The sequence below is a fragment of the Pecten maximus genome, chromosome 19 (assembly GCF_902652985.1).
Source record: "Pecten maximus chromosome 19, xPecMax1.1, whole genome shotgun sequence".
Lineage (NCBI taxonomy): Eukaryota > Metazoa > Mollusca > Bivalvia > Pectinida > Pectinidae > Pecten > Pecten maximus.
Window position 1 is genome coordinate 6,300,236 of NC_047033.1, and position 22,340 is coordinate 6,322,575.

Here is a 22,340-nt window from a genome sequence, read left to right on the forward strand (position 1 = left end):
CAGTCCCATGTACGTTTTGCCAAGAATAATTGTTGTACTCCTTCTTTATTCGTATGTAGAATCTACTAACAGGTTGTTGTTCCTGCCAATTGAAATACAACAAAGGTGTACCGTCCTCGAAAACGAACGTGTTATCGCTGTTGACTGAATGTCCTCCGATCCAGGCTATATCTATTCCACGGGAAGCTGAAATGAACAATAACGACAGTGAAAATCCCGTCCAGATTAGGTCTGCTTACTGTTAACTAAATATTTTAGAGTTTATCTTAGTTTGGCGTTTTCCGCGCTGTAGGCATTCCGCTAAATAATGATTTCGTTTATTGAAAGTTCTTAATACTTTTTACAAGCATTATAGGTACGCCATTTCATCAACATGCTGATATGTTAACGTTTTAAGCTAAAATAAGATTAAGATAAGAATATTTTCAGAAATAAATAAATGACGTGTTAATCAAAGTAAAATAGGCCCAGTGGCACATAACTCGTTAATGTAATTCAGTCAATGGTAGCTAATGGGAATTTGATATATTCAGCAACATGATAACACGAAAACTTTAGCCTTAAACATCACGTTATATATTTAACCAATAACTACGCCCATCATACACCTAATCATGACGTTTTCATCAAAACTGACCCCTGTCAAATAAACACGTTTCTTTCATACTTCTGATCTTCACCAGTAATTTTATCCAAAACACAAACAATATAAAAATCTATATTGGAACACTTGTCTCTTGTCAGTAAACTGATGCGGAGATACCATGCTAACACAATAAAATCATAACTATCAAGTCCAGGAAAGGACCGCTAATTGAATCTGACTATGCTTATATTTAGCTGTAACGTTCGACTTCGCGGTGGTATCTTTGAATATTTGCGTAGAGTCACATGTGCTATTTCTTAAACAGGCGAACACAATGAATGCCAGAGTAATATTTCATTTTGTTAAATTACATAGCTTACAAATATTTTGGAATATCCATTTAAGTCGTGTATCTAAAGTAAATAATAAGAATTCCTTCATTACGAACAATATTGTGTCGCGTAGTTATCCGGGTCACATCATTTTGTTGCTACGTACGGAGACTGAGGTACATTTGTAGGTTATGGAATTATGGGGTAAACATGTTCTCCACTAAGCAACGGTAGTTTATGATGCGTTCTCCTAATTTGTCATATGTTACAAATATAAGACGCATATGTCGATGTGTAGGTAAAACATGCTGAGTAATACGTCATGAAATGCTGTCATATCTGAAATTCCGTATAAGGAGTATAAAGTATTAGAAGCACTCGCATAAGGAATTCCTTACGTGAAGCTGATTCCTCTTTGATTTATGTCTAGTGGTCCGGCTGTCACCGTGGTGGTCCTCGTTTAAATTTAACTCAGATATGATGTAGATTTACATAACATGATGAAGCCGAACTCGCCATTCCGGAACATCTGGCCCTATCAACCTGATACCTTTAATGTAGTTTGTGAACATCTACATTAATTGTTGATATATTTCCATGTTTTGTTGTCATAGATTTGTAATGTAATGCTCGAATCCGTGTGAGTCTCTTAACAAATACTCACATAAAAAATCGTTTACGTGATGTTGTCTTTCCATTGACGTTATCCTGAGCATACGAGCTCCATCAAAACGGCAAAAGTCAGCAGCTTGCGTTATGCCCATCTTCTGCCCTACCAAACGATAGCACCAGTCAAGGGTCTCATTATATATGTAGTTATTATATGTTGGGCAGCTACATCTACCTGTGAAATATGTTCGAAATAATTTATTAAGTGATATTAGAAACACTACTGTAAAATACATTACGAAATAAACTATAGGCAAGAAATGGTTGAGAAATAATTAATAGAAATCAAAATATAAGCAACAAAAAAGTGAAAAAAGGCTTTCTCGTATTTCAGTCAAAGATGAATAAGCAAGGGACATTGTAAGTTAATTAATCAAAGATTTATATTTTATGCACTTTCCCATCCACACTTTGCTTTGCTGCCGGGAAATGAAAACCAGAAGAAAAGACAAGACAATAATAATACTAAATAGGTGAACGGTTGTGATATTGCAACGACTGAAAATTATCTAGATATAATCTCCTGGTGATAACCCGTGGACATATAAAAAGGAAAGCATTTTTTTTTTATTTATTTATTGTTTTAATTTGTTCCAAGCTCGGGAAAAACTACCTTAATCATAAACTAATCCCTCCTTTCCCACTGGCTTCCAACACAACAGGAACTTATTGGTATATCGTATTTAAAACTACTACGATATAACTTCAAATATAATGATACGCACATGAAGTCTATTTGAAAATGATTTTATTTACCAAATGCTTAGGGAAAAGTCGTCATAGATTTTATTTTTCTGACAATTTCGCCACAAGTACAAGGCATCCTTTGTTTATGCTCTGATTGACTTCCATTTTAATGATTAGATCCAAGTTATCTGACTGACCACAAGAACTAGATTTATTCAAATTCATACCATATCAACGCAAGATCTTAGAGTCATCTTTAAAAAAAATTCGAATCAAATTACTTCTTGATATCAAATTGAAATTTATAAGGAACGTACATTTTCAAATATAATTTGCCAAATCATTTGTACAGTAATAAAGCGCAATTAAGCGATACAACAATTGATCTTAGTGCTATAAATAGTAATAAGCATTGAGTAATTAATAACGTATACGTTAGTTGTTGCCTCTACCAGATTTTAGTATATTATCCAATGAACACTTCACCACAAAACATGTTGCTGAGTGAATCATTCCGAAACAAGCATCAGGTGATTTCCTAATGGGCTCATCTGCGATGGTTGTCATTGAAAACTTATGACGGCTTATTTTACTTTCGTATTGAATAAAACGGTGTGCATCATTGCATGATGTGTAATGCAACGCAAAAGTCAGAGATACACAGAGTTAATCGCACAGTATCAAAAGGATAAAAGTTGGTTGATTCTCTACATAACATTCACTGTAAAGGAACTTGAATCGAAATCTGACATTCAGAAATCGAAAAAAGTCAGAGTTTACGAAGCTGAACAAGAGAGAGAGAGGGATATATAAATATATACTGTTAATGTCACCATAGCGACAAAAGCCTAGCTTAAGTACAACATTTATTAAAACATCTTACCTCCACAATGCTTGTAAGACTTCCTCCCATCCTCACTAATCAACCTTGCTGTATCTTTACTTATCAGCAAACGATAGATTATACAAATGTGTGAGTCACTGTGGTATGACATCGATTCGCAATCCAAGCTGTTAGCGCATTTTATCGAACACTCAAAGACGCTACTGGTTGAAACAATAACACTGGAATCATTTTCTACTCTTAAGTCTGTCATGTCTGTCATTTCAATAAAATGTGAAGTGATAATCTCACAAGAACAATACGAGAAGAAAAGAAAACCGTAAATATGATAAAATATCATTTTCCAAATTACTCTCAATGTCCTTACTCGTTTACAGAAAAAACTAGATCCTGGAACCATTAACGACACCATTCATTGACCGCGTTCTAAAAAAAGGAAATATTGTGTTGACAATGACAGATTAATATACTTGATATAATGAGGCTGTTTGTTATGTTTGCCATTCATTATGAACTATTCTTACAATGTGAATAAAAAATAACAACAAAAAACGGTCACAAATCAATAACTTTTTGTTTCACTAACGCTTCATTACCAGTGCATCAGATCCCTACAGGTAAACTATATACGTTACAGACAAATATATCATATAAACAAACCATGTTCGCTTAACGGCCATATGCAATTGTTAAACGAAAAGGCCTGTGGCGAACGGAGTAAGTTAATCACTAAAAGGAAATGTCACATTTGTATTAAAACGTAATGATGACACTGACAGCTTATATTATTTCAATTACAGATGATCAAATACAGAGTTTGCAATGTGTTTGTTTAAAAAGCAGTCGAATATTGATTTGGTTACTAGAACGTAAGTGCTTATTAGGTTTTTTTTCGTACTGATAATAAAGGGCAGAGTATATATGGCTTTGGATATAGATGATTAGGTACGGAGTTGGCGATGTGTTTATTTGAGAGGCAGGCGATATTAATTTGGTAACTAATACATAGGATTTGATAAGACTTTGTGTACAAATGATCAGGGACAGAGTTAGCAAGATGTTTGAATTAAAAGTTAGGTAATATGGACTTTGTACTCAAAACATCAGGACAGTTAATACTGGGGTTGTAAGAAAATAATATAACAATTTTTCTAACAATTTTAACATTGCTGTAGGGTTAAAATACAACAAGGAATTGGGGACAGAGTATAAAGTGTTTGTTATTGATAGTTAAGGTGATGTAAAGGTAATAGAATAAAAATAATACTTAATTTGTTCATTGAAACTATTAGAAATTCGGGATGACTTCCTAATACCTTAAATATGCACTAATCAAACTAGATAGAAATCTTCATATACATGGAATGTATTTGTGATATAACAGGAGATGAAAAATGCAACGACCAGCCTGGGACTCGAACGAAGGGCCACAAAATCCTAGGCAGACGTTCGAACTATTTGAGCTATCTGACCATTGACGTTTAGCCCAGTCCAGCTCCGCTAAAGCGATATCATTTTTTATAAGTACATAGGCTTTTAATCTATACAAACTCTTTAGGCACCGAACTATATCTTCTTACAAAATGAACATATAAAAGACTCGTATTAACATCTCCTTTACTATTGCTTTTGTTTCACCAACACTTCATCATCAGTGTAAAATATACCTAGCCTCTATTCACTACAGACAAAAGTAATAAAACGTGTACTTTAACAAAACCAACTGCCATATGCAACTGGTAACCAAATAGGCTACTGGCGAACTGAGTAAGTTTATCACTAAAGGGATATGACACATTTCTATTAAAACGTAATGACGATATATATGGCTTTGGATATAGATGAATAGGTACGGAGTTGGCAATGTGTTTGTTTCAGAGGCAGGTGATATCGATTTGGCAACTGAAACGTAAGCGTTAACAAGGCTTAGGTACTGATGATCAAGGACAGAGTTAGCAATATTATTCATTGCATTCTTGCAAGTGAAATATACAAATTTATCAAATTAATAAAACTTATATTTTCACTGCAGCGATGAGCAGTGAAAATATAAGATTCTGATGTGAAAATAGAAGTTTTGCAGTGAAATCATGAGTTTTCCATTTTGACCAATCAGATTGAACATTTGTATTCATCATATTGAAACTTGCCGATTTTCCCAATCGAAGCGAAGATAGATACATTGGTTATTTTGCTGTATTTCTGAAATATTTTGACTGGTTTTTGACAAAATACTCACTCGATGTTAGCTATTATGCACAGATTCTCCGATAACAGCAGAAAACGCTTACATTGCGCTGATCAGTCCTTTCAATATGGCGCCGTCAAATTGACGTTGAGTAACGTCGCACAGAGATGACGTCATTACTGATTCCCGCACTTTTTGACACTATTCATTTTTCGATGTTTTAATTTTGTTTTTAAGCATATGAAATGCAATAAAAAGAATATTGAATGGTTTTCCGTTAAATATAAATTATGTCTCTCGTATGACAAAATATTTCGATATTTTTCACTCGTGCTTCGCATTCGTGAAAATATCGATATTCTGTCATACTTGTTAAAAAAACATGTCAAATTCTCAAAGCCGAGGTGAAGTAATCAGGACTATGACGGCCATCTTGCTTGTTTACATAAATAGCTGTGTACTGTATTAGTACGCGAAGTCTGGGCTGCATTTATACGGTGATCAATACCATCTGGTTTAACACAGGAGTAATGGGAGACTATCACACATAATGTAAATATACTGCATTTAAACTTTTACATGCAAATACTATTATTTGAAAAATATCATATGGCACATCCATGGTTAGTTACGCCAAACATCCAGGAAAAAGGCACATTTGTTTTTCTTTGTTTGTATGTGAATCAAACAGTATCAGTTTTCATTTAACGCTTATTTTTCACACATGAAAGCACGTTCGTAAATCCCATTTGCGTTTTCCCAAGAGTAGTGGTACTCCTTCTTCATTCGGATATAGATTTTACCATCAGGGTTTTTTTCCCCGCCAATTGAAATACAATAAAGGTGTACCGTCCTCGAAGACGAAAATGTTATCTCTGTTGACAGACTGTCCTCCGATCCAGACTGAATGTATATCACGGGAAACTAAAATGAATAATAACGGTATTGCAAAATCCGTACAGGGTAAATCTGCAAGCTGTAAGCGTATATATATACATATATAATAGCGGATTTATTTTTTCGCTGTAGGCATTTCGCTATAGGTGCGCAATTTCAGCATCACGCTGATTTGTTTTAGTGAAGTTTTTCACTTAAGGATTGAATTGCTGCTTTGGTCGATTTCATGTGGTGATGAATTTGGCGAAGCAGTTCATGTTGAATTTGTCTCAAGAGCAGCTTAATTCATCACTCCATGAAATCTACCAAAGCAACGTTCGATCCTTATAATAATTTCAATTAACAAGCATTTTTTTAAAAATAAATTGAAGAGGTACATGTATTCAGTTACTAGAACTTGTGCAAGACTGATAGTTTGTGCTAAAAGAAATAGTCCCTCATTTGATGATTACCAAACTGTATCATTAAGACAAAAATACGATTACGCAACACATTGACCATTAAACAATATCAACAATAGCATGATTGAATTGAAACATTAAGTTTGTCGCTGAGTAAAAATATATTTTAAAAACGCTCCGCCAGTTGCGCGGAAGAATAATGACGTGCTCTCCGGTTGCACCCGCTCAGATACAAAGTGAACAGCCATCTATACGATTCGAAATATGTTACGGAGTTGGTTTTAGACCTTGATACGAGCACTACAACTGATTAAAAGGTGATGCATCATTGATGTTATGTTTACTGATAGTTCGTTTTGATCGATTGAACTTCCTTTGAAGATTTATTTTATTTCTAAAGATGCGTCATTTCGACCGCGCGACGTACAGGGACTTGACCCCCAGTCGACTGTCCATTCGGACTATTTACATGATCAAGGATAGAATCGGACCATGATGATTTCAAATTTATTCTTATTGGAAGTTCGCAAACATAAAGCATTATGAGCTAATTCTGAATATATACACATTCATGCATACTTCTGGAGCGAGAATTAGACATTTTTATCCGTGTTTTTGTTGAAAATTTTATTGACAGACCTTTCTTTTTGCAGAATCTCAACGTAGGGGCCTCCATGATGCCTATTTTGTGAAATGATATGAAATCATTTCATGGTACGCAATGGAATGCTTTAATATCTTAAAATCATTTATTTACGTCTAGTGGTTCCATTGTCACCGCGGTGGTTCTCATTCAGAGAATGTTACTTAACTCTGATATGGTCTAGACCTTCAGTATAAGAGTCGCCGATGAAGCCGATGATGCCTACCCTTAAGAGAGAATATTTCTTGTTCAAATTGCCGTGTTTTTGTTTTTCCCTGAATTTGTTATGTAATGCTCGAATCAGAATGAGTTACTTAAAAACCACTCACATAAGAAATTGTTTACGTGAAGTTGTTTTTCCAGTGACGTTATCCTCAGCATACGAGCTCCATCAAGACGACAAAAGTCTACAGCTTGCGTTGTGTTTATCTCCTGCTCTATCAAACGATAACACCAGTCAAGGGTCTCGTTGTATACGTAGCCAGTATGTGTTGGACAGCTACATCTACCTGTGAAATATGTTCGAAATAATGTATCAAATACTGGACAAGAAATTCCTTATAATAAAAATAAAAGCAAAAGAAACAAAATATTTTCTCTGTTTTTCATTCAAAGTTGAACAAACAAGAGATATTGTAAGATAACTCGTTAAAGAGTAATATTTTAGGCATCTAAATTTTGATTAGCTTTCGAGAATTGAAAACCACTAGAAAAGACGAGTCAATACTAATGATAATTAAGTGAAATGTTGTGATATACCTTGGATTGAAAAACAATAATTCAGCGATATACTCTTTTTGATAACCGATGGACATATATACCTCCCAATCCCACCTCCTTTTTTCAAAAATAGTTGTTCCAAAGCGCGGAAAGAACTACATTAACCTATAAACTCAGTCTACGGTTGCAATTGGATTTAAAATGGCCACAATAGAACTTATAATATAATGATCTGAAGATGAAATATATTCAAAATGCAAAGGATTACACAAAAAGCGTGACTTATTGTTAGCTTGACTCTCATTCATCGCTGAGCTCTTAGTTATGTGAATGACAACGATAACTAGATTTAGCCTAATTTTAGCCATATCAACGCAGGTATCGTTCGGTTCAAATTACTTCTAGATATCAAATTGAAAGTCATAATTTCAAAATATCATTTGCCAAATCATTTGAACAATAACAAAATGCAATTTGACGGTAAAACAATTGTTTAAAGTGTTATACATTGTACATTGTACTAATTACTAAGTACTTGGTGCCAATGTAATAGTACATTAGACAAACGTTTTCCAAATTATAGTATGTGATTTGATATACTCTTCATCGCAAGGCTTGTTGCTGATTGACAATAATTTTTTGGGTGGGTTATTTTCCAACGGGGCAATAGACGAGGGTTGCCATTGAAAAAAAATATGACGGCTTACTCAAATGTCGTTCGGAATTAAATTGCCTGCAATACTGCATGATGTTAAATACAACGCTTTAAAACTGATATAAATAATCTCACAATGACGCTCTAGCAGAATACTTGCCTATGTTTTTTTTCTGTTTTAAAGCAAAACACACAAAATTCATGTGGGATTCAGCCATTTACCTCTATATGCGAGCCTAATTACTTCACCCGGTATAGAGTTAATCGCAAATGACCAAAAGAACATAATGATACTTTTATCGAGAAATGTTTCCGGTGATAAAAGTGGGATTCTAGTTATAATATTCCCTTAAAAGGAACTTGACCCAAAATCTGAATCATTATGTTGTCACTTCAAACATTCTGGTACTGTTAATGTCACCACAATCACAATAATATTGCTAAGATTAAACATTCATCACATTTCATCTTACCTCGACAATGTTTGTACGACTTCCTCCCATCCTCACTAATCAAACTTGATGCATCACTGCTTATCAAAAAAGGGTATATTACACAAATGTGTGTGACACTGTTGTATGACACTGATTCGCATTTCAAGTTATTAGCGCATTCTATCAAACACCCTACAACGCTAGTTGACACAATAACATTGGTGTCATTTTCTAATCGTAAATTTTCCATTTCGGTCATTGCAATAAAATTTGAAGTAATAATCTCACAAGAGCAAAGCGAGAACAAAAGAAAACCGTAAATCTGACAAAATACCATTTTCTAAATTCCCCTCACTGTCATTACCTCGTGCACAGAACAGACTAGTTCATAGAAGCATGAACAACACTTGTTCTTGACGACAACCTCGTTCTGAAAAAAGGGTAATGATGTGCTGATATTGACAGAATAATAAAAGTGACATGATAAGCTGGTTGTTATGGTTGCCATTTATTAGGTAACGAGTTATACTTATAAAGTGAATATTCAAACCGACACTAATCAATATTTCCCTCATTATAACCTTTGTTTCACCAAAACCTCATCACCAGTGCATCCTATACCTACCATCTATTCATTACATACACAAGTAATATAAATAAAACGTGTTCTGTAATAAAACCAGCTGTCATATGCAAATTATGAAAGAAAAGGCTTGTAGCGAACGGTTTGAAGGGGAGGTTTCCAGCAATGTTAATTTCCCATAGGGTCGGCCTGAAGAATTTTTTTCACTTAGAGACCGCTAACTGATACATTGCTTTAAATTTGTGCCATCAAAGTTAGTCATTTAACCGAAAGAAGTTGCTGATGCATTTGTCTAATTAGTTATTTTACTAAACTAAGAACGCAGATTGGAATAGTTATTCATTTTAACGAAATAGGATAACCGTAATCAAGATACCAAAATACTAAAACAGTACGTAAACATCCGATAATTTTTTATTTAATTTGTTGAAGCATTTCATAAAAAAAAGTCAATATTTTGTGAACAAATGGCATTTTGAATGTCAGCCATATTAAGTCCATTGTAATTATTTAACGTACAGAGAGCATTTGCACTTACTATAATCCTGCCCAAAGATGAAACCTTAACCATTTGTGATTGTTTTGGTTCTGAAGTTTGTCACCCAAATGACATGTTGAACGATAGTGGACATATCAGAACACCCTGTTGTACTCACAACTTTAAGGAGCATCTAAACAGCAAATCCAGTCAAAGATTCATAATGTGGTGCAATTTAACAAAAAATAACTTGATCGACTTTTAGTATGTATCATGGTAAACTGTGGGACTTGCTATTGGCATGTAATTTATTAAGCTGTGTATAATTGTTTTTACCACAACATACGAAAAATGCATGTTTCAGGGGGACATACATACCTCATTTGTATTGCATATATTGCACAAAATAGCCATGCCGTTTGGCCCAGAAGAGTTTAAAGCACAAAATATGAGCATTGGCATGACCAGATTTGGTATCATATTATGTATAAACACTGTTTTTATTCTGACCTTGAAATGCAAATTGCCGCCGTGAATAATATCACACAAATATGGCATATAAGGAGGTATTTCAAACATCATAATGCTCTTACTAGCCACTGTACAGAACTCCAGACAGGGCAAGAAAACTCCTTTAGAAAAAATGTTCAACTGTTTGGTTTTTGGTAAAATATGCCTATTTCAAAAAGAGGCCACAAACTCACCAATTCGATTTCAAAAGGTCATTCTTGCTATAATCAAATGTCTTAAAAGTATGTTGAAGGAGCCTTTTTATTGAATTTAATGCCTCCCCTTATGCCATATTTGTGAAATATTTTTCTCAGCCGCAATTTGCATTTCAAGGTCAAAACAAATTAAGTGTTGTTACGTAGGTAAAGTCAAATTCGGTCAAACAAATGCTCCTATCCTGTGCTTTAGACACTTATGAGCATAACAACTTGGCTTTCAGGTTTGGTAATTTTTTGTGACACAGAATTATTCTATGCTACATCTTACCGCAAAGTAACTCTATAGAAGAAGATTATAGCATCTACAGCAAATTATTGGTGGCTGTAAGAAACTACATGTCCTGCCAAACATTTTGGTATATCACATAACTATATTTGTGCAATCTTTTATATATTTATTCGTGTTTGAAATACATTATTTCGCTATATAGATGACCATTAATGTATACATGTGGCTTTTCTAATAAGTAATGCCGGTATGTGTAGGCCACGTTCTTAAGTGATCATTGCTGGTAATTATAATTAGGACGTTAACTACGATATATTAAATGACGGATAGTGACGTAGTACATATTTCAACAATGTACCCTCATACCCCAATCTCATTGTTCATTTTACCTTGCATTCTTACATATTTCTTTTCTAAATAGTAAATGGCTTCTATTTCCATGATTTGAAATATTATATTTAAAGGTTTCTATCTTATTTATACAATCGTGTCTGACGGAGACTTTAAACGTGTAATACAGTACCGTTCCAACAATGAGAGGTAGATGTGTAGGTGCGGGTTGTAAAGTTGTCTTCAGGCGACACATTAAAACCAAGAAATCTGCTAAAAACTTCTCCAGCACAATCGGTTGATTGATGTTCTTAATGCAAATGACAATACTTTTACTGATGGTCCAGAGAGTGGCAGGTCTGCGAAGTGTTTCTAGAATTATCAGAAACGAAAACCGCAAGTCGAAGATCAAAACGTTGGTGTTGTGATAAAACGTGACGGAACATCCCATTATTATCCATAGATAATCACATATTCTATCAAAGCAGGAGTCTTTCTTTACTCTGAGTTTCCCCTCTCTGAATGATGCATATTTGAAAGCCTGGAAGGTTGGACTAGAACACAATTTCTAGAAATTCTTTCAAATAGTTCGTCCTCTATTGACACTTGAAATTTACACCCCAAACTACGAGGATGAACTACTGTTGTTCTGAGTAAAAGTGAAAACGGGCATATCGTTGAAACAGTGTTAAACTCTTTTTTAACCTGTCAGTTTCCAGTGAATCGAAAATATTCAATAAAAAAAAAACCTTTGACATGACCATCGTTACATTGTTCATAGGACGTCAACACCATACAAGAGAAAAATTGTTTGGCAAGCGGGCGACTGTCATTCTTGACAGTACATATATTTGTATTAAAATTCCTTAGTGATTTGAATATTACAAAAGCTATCTTGGATAGTCTCTCCTGATAGGAGAAAGATGACACTGTCGTTGTTGATCGAGGGTTGTTTTGCCAGATTTGGAATCACGTTGTATGACAACAGACACGTAGTCTTATCTGAAATCCGGGCAAACTCGACATGATGACCCACAAACTTGATAGATCCGGAGCTGAATCCAAATGGGCAGTGGAGTCATATCACGGACGATTGAATGAACATTTAAATAGAGCGAGGTATAGTACGTATTATTGGTAAGGTCTCAAATTGTCGTTAGAATTTTAAAAGTGTTTACATACCCGATGAGACCCAACGGCGTCCGATGTAATGAATTTATTTCGATAACACTGGATTTTGAAGTTAGGCGCCGATGGCTTCGTGGCTTACAAGGCGGCAAGTGGATCCATTTGCCGAAAATTCACAGGTAAAATGAAGTTAATAAAAAGAGTACTGACTTGGAGAGGTGATCATGTCATCGTGCTACTGCCCTCATTGTGGATTAGTATGGTATATAACTGAAATAAACAAAAATACTTAACCTCGGTATTTGTTATTTTGTTATACCAATACTATACGTCAACAACGTTTATGGCATTGTATTATGTGGCAACGAGCGAATTGCCAGCATGTAAATATAACAAATAGATTTTATTTATTTGAATAATTACCTAGATTCATACTACTAATGTATATCACTAATCAAATTGTTGTTGCCTTTTATGAGATTTCGCCAAGTCCCGTGCTAAGGGACAAAGGGGCCTACCCTAAACAAAAGATTGAACATCCATTTCGGGCCGAGAGGACTTCCACTGTGACCGGAGAACGGTAGAACCCCAAGACAGCAATCAGCAGTCGGGGCCAGCTGACACTGACAGCACTTGTCTCATTAATACAAATGGTGCTACACCAGAACCGAGAGAGCTTAGGTTTAGTTGATTTTGGTTCACCTGCAGTGGTAGTTGAGGTCTCGACTAATTTAGGCAAAATTATACATCATACTTCAAATAAAGAGGTCTGGAAAAATGGATATATAAAATCTAGGATTACATGATCACGAATCAGACTTGGCAATTAAAACAAAATGTTGTACTTGTAAATGGTGTCTTACATGTTAAACCCATGTTCCAAACACCTGTTCGGTGTTGGGCTGCTATATATTCTGAGTTGTTGCAGCTGTTGGTGTCTGGTTCACCAAGATCTACCTAAACCTACTTCTTCATAGTTTCCGCTACAGTTTTGTTTACCAAGGGCAGTGTTATAAAACTAATTATAAATATATGCATAAAGTGTAGTGGTGCACGCCGTTCATGTCGCTGTGGGTTCATTTCTAACACTCCTAACCAATTTGGTAATCAAGAAAATGTCAGATTTCAATCGCAAGGTATAACAGCAAATAACCCACGTTTTCGTTTCTAGAACCCGCAAAGGTACACAGGGTAAGGCTAGCAAAAAGGTAATATCCGACCCAAATGACAAAATATGGGACCTAGGAACGACCTGGATTAAGTTACTTCCACAAAAGCAAAATTTGGAGAACTATCCATTAAAAGCTGAGGTTGCAGAATTAGTATTAGGGTTTAAATATGGATTGGCAGGATTTAGGACCTCGTGTCGCAATGGTTTATACTACCAGTAGATCATCCGAAAGCAGTGACAAATACGATTTTCTTAGAAGTTAATAAAGGTAGGTTTACTGGTCATTTCAATGAAAAACGTTAGTATAGGTTGCGTATTTCTCCAGTTGGTATGGTACCCAAAGTATGGGGAATTGAGAATGATATTCCACCTTTTTTCCGTAGAAATATAATATCAATGATTTCATATATTTTGTCAAAGCTACCTGGGAAAACCCTTGTGGTCGCGAAGTTGACCCCATACCTGTTCACGTTAGATCGGAAAATCGAACCTCTGCCGTCTAGGTGAAAGCCAATTATGATGGTTTGATGTAAAGTGGACTTCAACATGTTAGGACCAATGTGACAAGAATTAAATTTACAAGATGAATGTGTTTACTGCAGGAAGAAACCGGGCTAACTGCAGAAAAGAGGGATGTGATCCCATTCCTTTTCACATCCGGTAAAGGTTTTCTTTGCATCTGGCAACGAGTTACTTGATTAAAATGACTTTGAATTTTTAATTACAAATTGCGTTGATGTGACCATGCAACTCGACGCAAGTTGTAATAATTTGTGAAATGCCATTAAGAGTAATAATAATATAACTAGGTAGAAACATGTACAAAGAAATGACGATTATCCATCTGGTGACAATTGATCCGGTTAAAAAGATTTTGACATTTTTATTACAAATTGCGTTGATTTGCACATGCAACTCGACGCAAATAGTAAAAACGTTTTCAAATGTTAATACAAGTACTACATAAGCATTTTCTAAATAAAATTAGGTTGAAATAAGTACAATGTGAAGATTATCTTTCCATCTGGTGACAACTGACCCGGTAAAAAAGGACTTTAATTTTTTTAATTACAAATGGCGTCGTTATTACAAAATGCGTATCCAAACGCAATTTTCGTAGTTTAGAAACATATGTTGGTGGAATGACCTCGAGTGCACGTGTAAATTGTTGGGGGCTGACAACTCAAGCTGAGCTCCGCTAGCTACGTACCCGTACGAAAAGTCAGTGTAATAACTGTCTCATCTAATTAAGGAAACGGGTTCTCAAAACATATGACTGCTCGATATTACATGCATAATTACATTTTTTTTCAATTAAAATCCAAATATCAAATCTGAAATAATATAGTCACAATCACTGTGTTTTAAAGCAAATAATATTTTAACAAAATGTAACTTGGTTTCTAATTCCTCTTCTTTGACTTTCTCACTCAATGAAATGAAATGAAATTGCTAGGTCATTTACAGAGATTTCCGGTTGTTAGAAATGTCTAATAGCGCGGAACTAAAACCGATTTTATAGTGCCACCTCACTGACACATACAGCCAAAGACACACAGCAGGACACCCAAGCTGGTCACATGATACTGATAATGGGCGTACCAGTCGTACAAAAAACCATTTTTAGGAACTTTGGTGTGTCTCGACCAGGGGACGGAGCCACAGCCTTCATCCCAGGGGCGAACACTCAAACAAAGGTTGAAAGTGAGACAGTGTCACGGGGGACATAAGGAAGAAGATAGATTTTTAGAAGGAAGAGAAAAGGAAAGATCCAAAATCTAGTCGCATTTTACGATCATACAATACAGAAGTGGAACAAAGCTATCTTATAAGCTCCCTGAAAGAAACGTAATTGCATGCATTTATTCATTACATGTGAAAAGACGAACTCAGACCATGGCTCGGTAGGTTGATTAACACGGCTCTTTCAATTATGGGCTATTTATTTTATGAAATTCGGAAATATTGGTGATATTTTTACAACCCTATAAATCACCAGTATGTTGAAATTTGAGAGAAGTAACTTGATCAATTGTTAGTATGTATCATGGCTAATCATGTGCACGTGTTATTTGTCAAGCACTTTGAATTAAAGATATACAGGTTTATGGGAATGTAATTAGCTCATTTATATCACATTAATTACACAAAATAATCATCCTGTTATGCCCTCAATTGTCTATTGTACACAACAGCAGCACTAGTTTAACCAGATATTATTTGAGTTATGTAAAAAAAAAAAAAATATATATATTTTTACCTTGAAATGCAAATGGCGGTTGTGAATATAAATACATTTGTATATAGCATATTGGGAGGCATTTCAAACATCAAATGCAGAAGCTTGTTTTTATGAACAATTCTTCAACTGCTGAGTTATAGGTAAAAGTTGTATATATCTGAAAAAGGTCCCAAACTTAATGATTTAACTACAATGTCTTGAAATCATCCTTCTTACTATAATCAGATGTGTTAATCAATAGTAGGAATATGTTATTTTTTTCTCTCTTTTATATTGAATTGCCTCCTTGAATGCCATATTTGTGTAATTTCATTCACATACGCCATTTTCATCTCAATGTCGAAACAAAATAGGTTTTATACGTACCTTAAGTGAAATCCGGTCAACGAAATGTTCCTATTTTGTGCTATAGACACTTGTGAGCAAAACAACACGTTTTTGACTATTATGAGTAATTATTCCATGCCACATCTCACCACAAACTCCACAGAAAAGCTTGCAATATAAACAACACATTATCAATAATTCTGGGAAACAACGAGTCCAGACTAACATTGTGTTATATCCGATGACTAGTTTTGCGCAAATGTATTGGTATGTATTCGCTTTTAAAGTTCAACAACATTATTCTATATAGATGACCCATAACCATTCAATTATTTTGCTATATTTTTAATTTACACATCTCCTTATTTGACCATATCAATATGCTATTAATTCGGCCTAGAAATGTACAAAAAAAATCCTGCGTTATATCGGTACATTAAATCTTAGATGCTTTAAAAATATTTAGGTTGTGTTTGTCCACATATTTGACATATTTAAACAGCATTATTATCTGATATTTAACTTTTGTTGATATTTTGATTAGAATTTCACATATGTGTGTTGCACAAGGTTCGCTACAACAATAACACATTGATAAACAGTATTTTTGTATGAATATTATTCCCAGACAAATATCGTCGAGATTTTTCCCTTCGTTACGTAATAATAATAAAAAGACTAAACCCAACAGCTACGTTTAAAAACGAATACATATAAATATATATACAAAACATAGAAAGTTACAGAGATAATTCTCAATTAAGATTGAAGTGGTGTACAAGGTGGTGTATCAAATCAACACTGTTAATTACTTATCTTATAACATATGTCCTTGAGTATTTTTTCATATCCGTTTCTCCAGAATCAAGAATGTTTATAAATGCCGCATTTCACAGGCAATTAATAATCCAACATATCTCACAAAGCTTTCTTTAACAGTTGTAAATCAGTTCTCAGTATCAGGCAATTAATAATCCAACATTATACTATATTGTCAAATCTTTCAAGTAGATTATCCAATCAACTCTTTTCTAGAAGTATCTAACACACATCTTATAAACAACTACTTGTCAATAAACACTTGTAAACATAATTATATGACCCTTTTCTATTCTAGGTGATTCCAAGAAGTCTCTTTACATGTAAGGTTGCAAGAGTTTTATATTTTGTAAGGATTATCTCCCTTTAACATCTGGTATATGTGTAACGGGAATGGATTTTGTGAGTTATGTACCTTTGATTGAGAGTTGTGTCCCTAAGTAGAAGTATATATTGGTGCATGTATTAGAGTATGTTGTTGAATCATAGTTGAATTATTAATTGTGAGTGTGAATATATGTGTTCAGAATGTAAGATATATGTAGTATGGGAGTATGTATTTAGTTTGGTAATGTGTGCGAGTAATAATGATTGTGCATTTTATATTGAAAACAGTGTATGCTAATCTATGTGCACCATTGTGTGGATGTATCGAATATGTGTAGGATTTTGTATGAAGAGATAGAAGCCATTGGCTGGTATCTCTATGCAAGTTGGTTGTTTACTTCCCTTCTATTCTTTCCTTTCTACACTTTCCTTACACTTAACAGAAGCCATTGGCTGTTTACCTTCCTTCAGTCTTTTAGTCTATGTTTTGGGGTAATAGTTGTTTCGTGTATGATAGTGTGGAAGATGGTTTTATTCTGAGGTGCTGTAAATAGTTATGGTTACTAGTTGTTTTATATTGCCAATGATGGATTATTGAATAAATGTAGGACCTGTATTTAATTCTTGTGTGGTTTATATATTCAAAGCAATGCACTATCAAGTATAATTAAGAACCTGGGTTGAAGGGGAATTCGAACCGTTACATATGTAACATATCATATGTCTTCATTAAACTTCTATATCCCAAATAGAATATCATGCGCGCGGAGTAATCTGCGTTAAAGCGAGATAACTCTTGTAACATCGCCTGCTTGTGTAGTCATAAAACAGATACTCACTGAAGCATAATTAAATAAAAGACCTTTTCATACATGTTCTCAGACACAGAAAAAAACACCGGGCGAACACAGAATGTTCCATTTTTATCCAGATCAGCATTCGCTGGTTCACAAATGAAGTATATCAAATCACTATTAATATTTCGTCCCATGTTTTAGGATATCTGCCCAGATGAAAAGAATGTGCACCTGTAACTTCCATCGCATGATTATAATCAAAAGGCGACTGACTTCGGATGTTATCTATTCTCGTCTAGATAAACAACTCTTCCCTTTCCAATGTCTCCCTTGAATCTGCCTCTCTATTGCGCTTAAATTGAGCGTTCTCACTAAATTAAAAAGTTGTTAACTAGGCCTACAGCTGAATAGTAATGCTGAGTGAAACGGCTAACATTCACCTTATAACATTGAGCCAGTTGAACATACAAAAACACGTTTTGCAATTATGATTAGGAACTGTTTAAACAAAAGACATCAAAATAATTCAGTTCATATTCCGCAATGAGGAATAAATTATTAATTATTCTCAATGCATTATACATGCATTTTTGACCTTGTTAAGCAATTGAAGCTTGAGATTTATAAGCTTGCCATTAAAGTTTAGTACAACACCAAGATGATTAAATCTATCAGCCATTTCTTTTCCATTGCCATCAAATTAAAACTTTTCTCAAATAAATAATCTGCCACTATTTCGAAATACAATTTACTTTTCTCCGTGCTAACTGTAAATTGCTTCTTGTCACTATATTGTTTTAAAGAGTCTAACATCTTCTGAAAAGCAGGAGCAAATTTTGAAAGATGAACAGTTTCAAACGCATATATCAGATGAAATAACGAAACATATCTTAGGAATAAAGCGTCACAGAAAGCATAAATACGTTTATTTTCAAAGTCATTTACATGAATTGAGGAAAGAAAAGGAGACAATCCCTCCCTTGCATCATACCTCACGAGCACGAAAAAAATCGGATAGCTCAGACTTGTAACACACGATTATAAAACCTGAATATAAAGATTTTAGAATATCTAATACTTTGCCCCTGATTTTGTTTTTAAACAACTCTAGAAATATCGTTTTTCTATTCACACTGTCAAATGCTTTACGATAATTAACAAAAAAACAATAGAGCTTACGACATTTGGAGAGCATTTTCTGAATCATTCCATGTAGAGCAAACATAGCATCATTAGTACCAAAACCAGGTTTGAACCTGAACTGGGCCTTGGAGACACAAGTACATACTTAAGATAAACGGCTAACCAATGTAATTCCTCTGTAATTGTTTGTATCAATGACATCACCTTTTTTTAACAACGGGAACATAACACCAGACTGAGGGTACACTCCGGTATCAAACATTACACTAAACAGTTTTTTTAAGAATTAGAACAAATGTCCCCTATGCCTAACAAAGTAAGCATTGAGAATGTTTTCCCTTCTCTCTCTCTCTCTCTCTCTCTCTCTCTCTCTCTCTCTCTCTCTCTCTCTCTCTCTCTCTCTTCCTTTTACTTTATTTGCAAATTTGCAAATGTGTGTACATATATGTGTACATACATTTATGATATGTGTGTGTGTGTGTGTGTGTGTGTGTGTGTGTGTGTTAGTGAATGTTTTCTTGTTTTTATTAAGAGTGACAATTAATGATATTATAGACGGGCTAGATCTTGAATGAAATTAAGATAATTATAAGTCATACATTTATATACATATAAATAAATATCAGTGTTTTTTTCTGTTGACGATGTTGATGATGATGAAATAAATTATTTCATTGGAATTATGAATGCATTGGTAATACAATTTTCATAATGATGGTTATAATAATGTGAAATCTACTGATGGCAGATTGTGTGAAAGGTACTAATGATGATGATGATGATGGTGATCATAGCTTGGGTGAAAATGTACTGATGATGATGATGGGAAATATATTGATGATGATGATAAATTCAAGGAGATTGACCTAATTTAGCATTTTTTAAAACCTTCAATACTTCCTCATTTGTAATAGGATAATCGAACCCGTCATACGAATGTGAATTATCACCAATTTTGGGATTAAATGAACTATGAGTATCATCAACTTCATGATTACTGACATATTTAAAATGTTCCAAAAAAAATCCAATTCAAATTGTTACTAGGATAGTCAAATTTCTTTTTGAAATATTGATAAAAAATATAATTTTTTATGCTTTCGCTTATATTCGACATGTAAATAATTTACGTCTATATACGCGATGAAGACGCATACACTTGCCGTCAAACCAGGGTTTATGTACAAGATATTTTGTTTCACTAACAAATGACGAAGTAGAGCAGGATTTTAAAAAAAACAGGCTGAATACGTCATTAATAGCCGACGAAAAAAATCAATTCCGTTATCTACGGATTGTACTGATGACTGCATGCCATTAACAATGTTATTCGATGGTGACTGTTGTCATTTAAGCTACTTTCCATTAGGGCTACATCATAAGCATTTCATTGATACACATTTGTTTTTTTTTACTTTTAGCACTGATAACAGTTGCATCTATCTCAACCGGACTAAAAAAAATCATTAATGATAAAGACAATCAGAGCATGCTCAGACTATTCGATGAAATCATGCACAATAAATGTGGTGACCATATCGAAGAAATCCTTGTGAATGATAACATAATCAATAACGCTTGACCCCAAATGATTATAAAAAGTCAATTTACTGTTGTAATCAGGTGATCTGTCATCACACACCTGGATACCAGTACTTTTACAAAACTCTAACAACTTTCGGTATTAACTGTAGCAGATGCACGGCTAGCCATATTAGTATCATTGTCATATACAAACATGTTGGTATCGAAAATTGGTCAGGCCACGCCATCTGACTCTATGTAGTCTACTGAATTTCCAATTCTGCTATTTAGATTACTAGTAATTATGACGGTACAAAACTGCAAGAAAAACCAAACCTCATTTGCAATGTGATCAAAAGCATCGTTTTTGTACAAAGTGTAATAAACGCTGTTGTCATGTAGAATATAGGAAAACATATATGAATATCATCTGTGGCAAATCGTTTAATTTTGACAAAGCATCAATAATTACAATAATAAATGATGATGATGACTCGACGAACCATTTCCTGCCACTAATTGTGAAACGGGCTAGGTATGACATTTTAAAAATAATAATGCCTGTACCATCTTAAGCAAGTTTTGATGCGGATCACTAAAACAATCCATCAAGACTAGGTAATACCGACAGCTGTCGTTGATTCAATATCGAAAAAAAAACCAGTTTTAATCATTTTGAAAAAGTAAATGCCAAATACTTTGCAGCAGCGTCATACAGTCATTTCTTCATTTTCGGTCTCATTATTAACGTCAGTGGTCAATAGTATGGAAATCGTGAAGGAAGAACACTAGAAATAATGAACCTATACCGATGATTACCAAAGTAGGAAAGGTTACTATATAATTCTAAATTCTAATCTAAATCTTGAGATATGCATTGATTTTATCCGATAATTTTATTCGGAAAAATCATCCAGGATAAAAGTACATGCTTTTCATCAATAGTCTGTTTTACGTTAATCAAACGGTATGAGTTTTCACGACGCACTTATCTTTCACACATGAAATGACGTTTCGAAAATCCCATTTATGTTTTCCCAAGAATAGTTGTTCTCCTTCTTCATTCGGATATAGATTTTACCATCAGGGTGTTTATCCCGCCAGTTGAAATACAACAAAGGTGTACCGTCCTCGAAAACGAACGTGTTATCGCTGTTGACTGAATGTCCTCCTATCCAGACGGAATGTATATCACGGGAACCTGAAATGAATAATTACGACAGTGCAAAACCCGTCCAGAGCAAATCTGCTTACCGTGAACTTACATAGTATAGCGTTGATATTATTTCAGCGTTTTCCACGCTTAAGACATTCCGCTAAATTATGATATGATTATGATTTTTTGCAAGTTCTTTATATTGTTGTTATCATTGGTACGCAATTACATGATTTACAAATATATGGAGTATACATGGTCAGTGCTGATATAACATAAACTGTATTTTGGCGAGCCAAAAA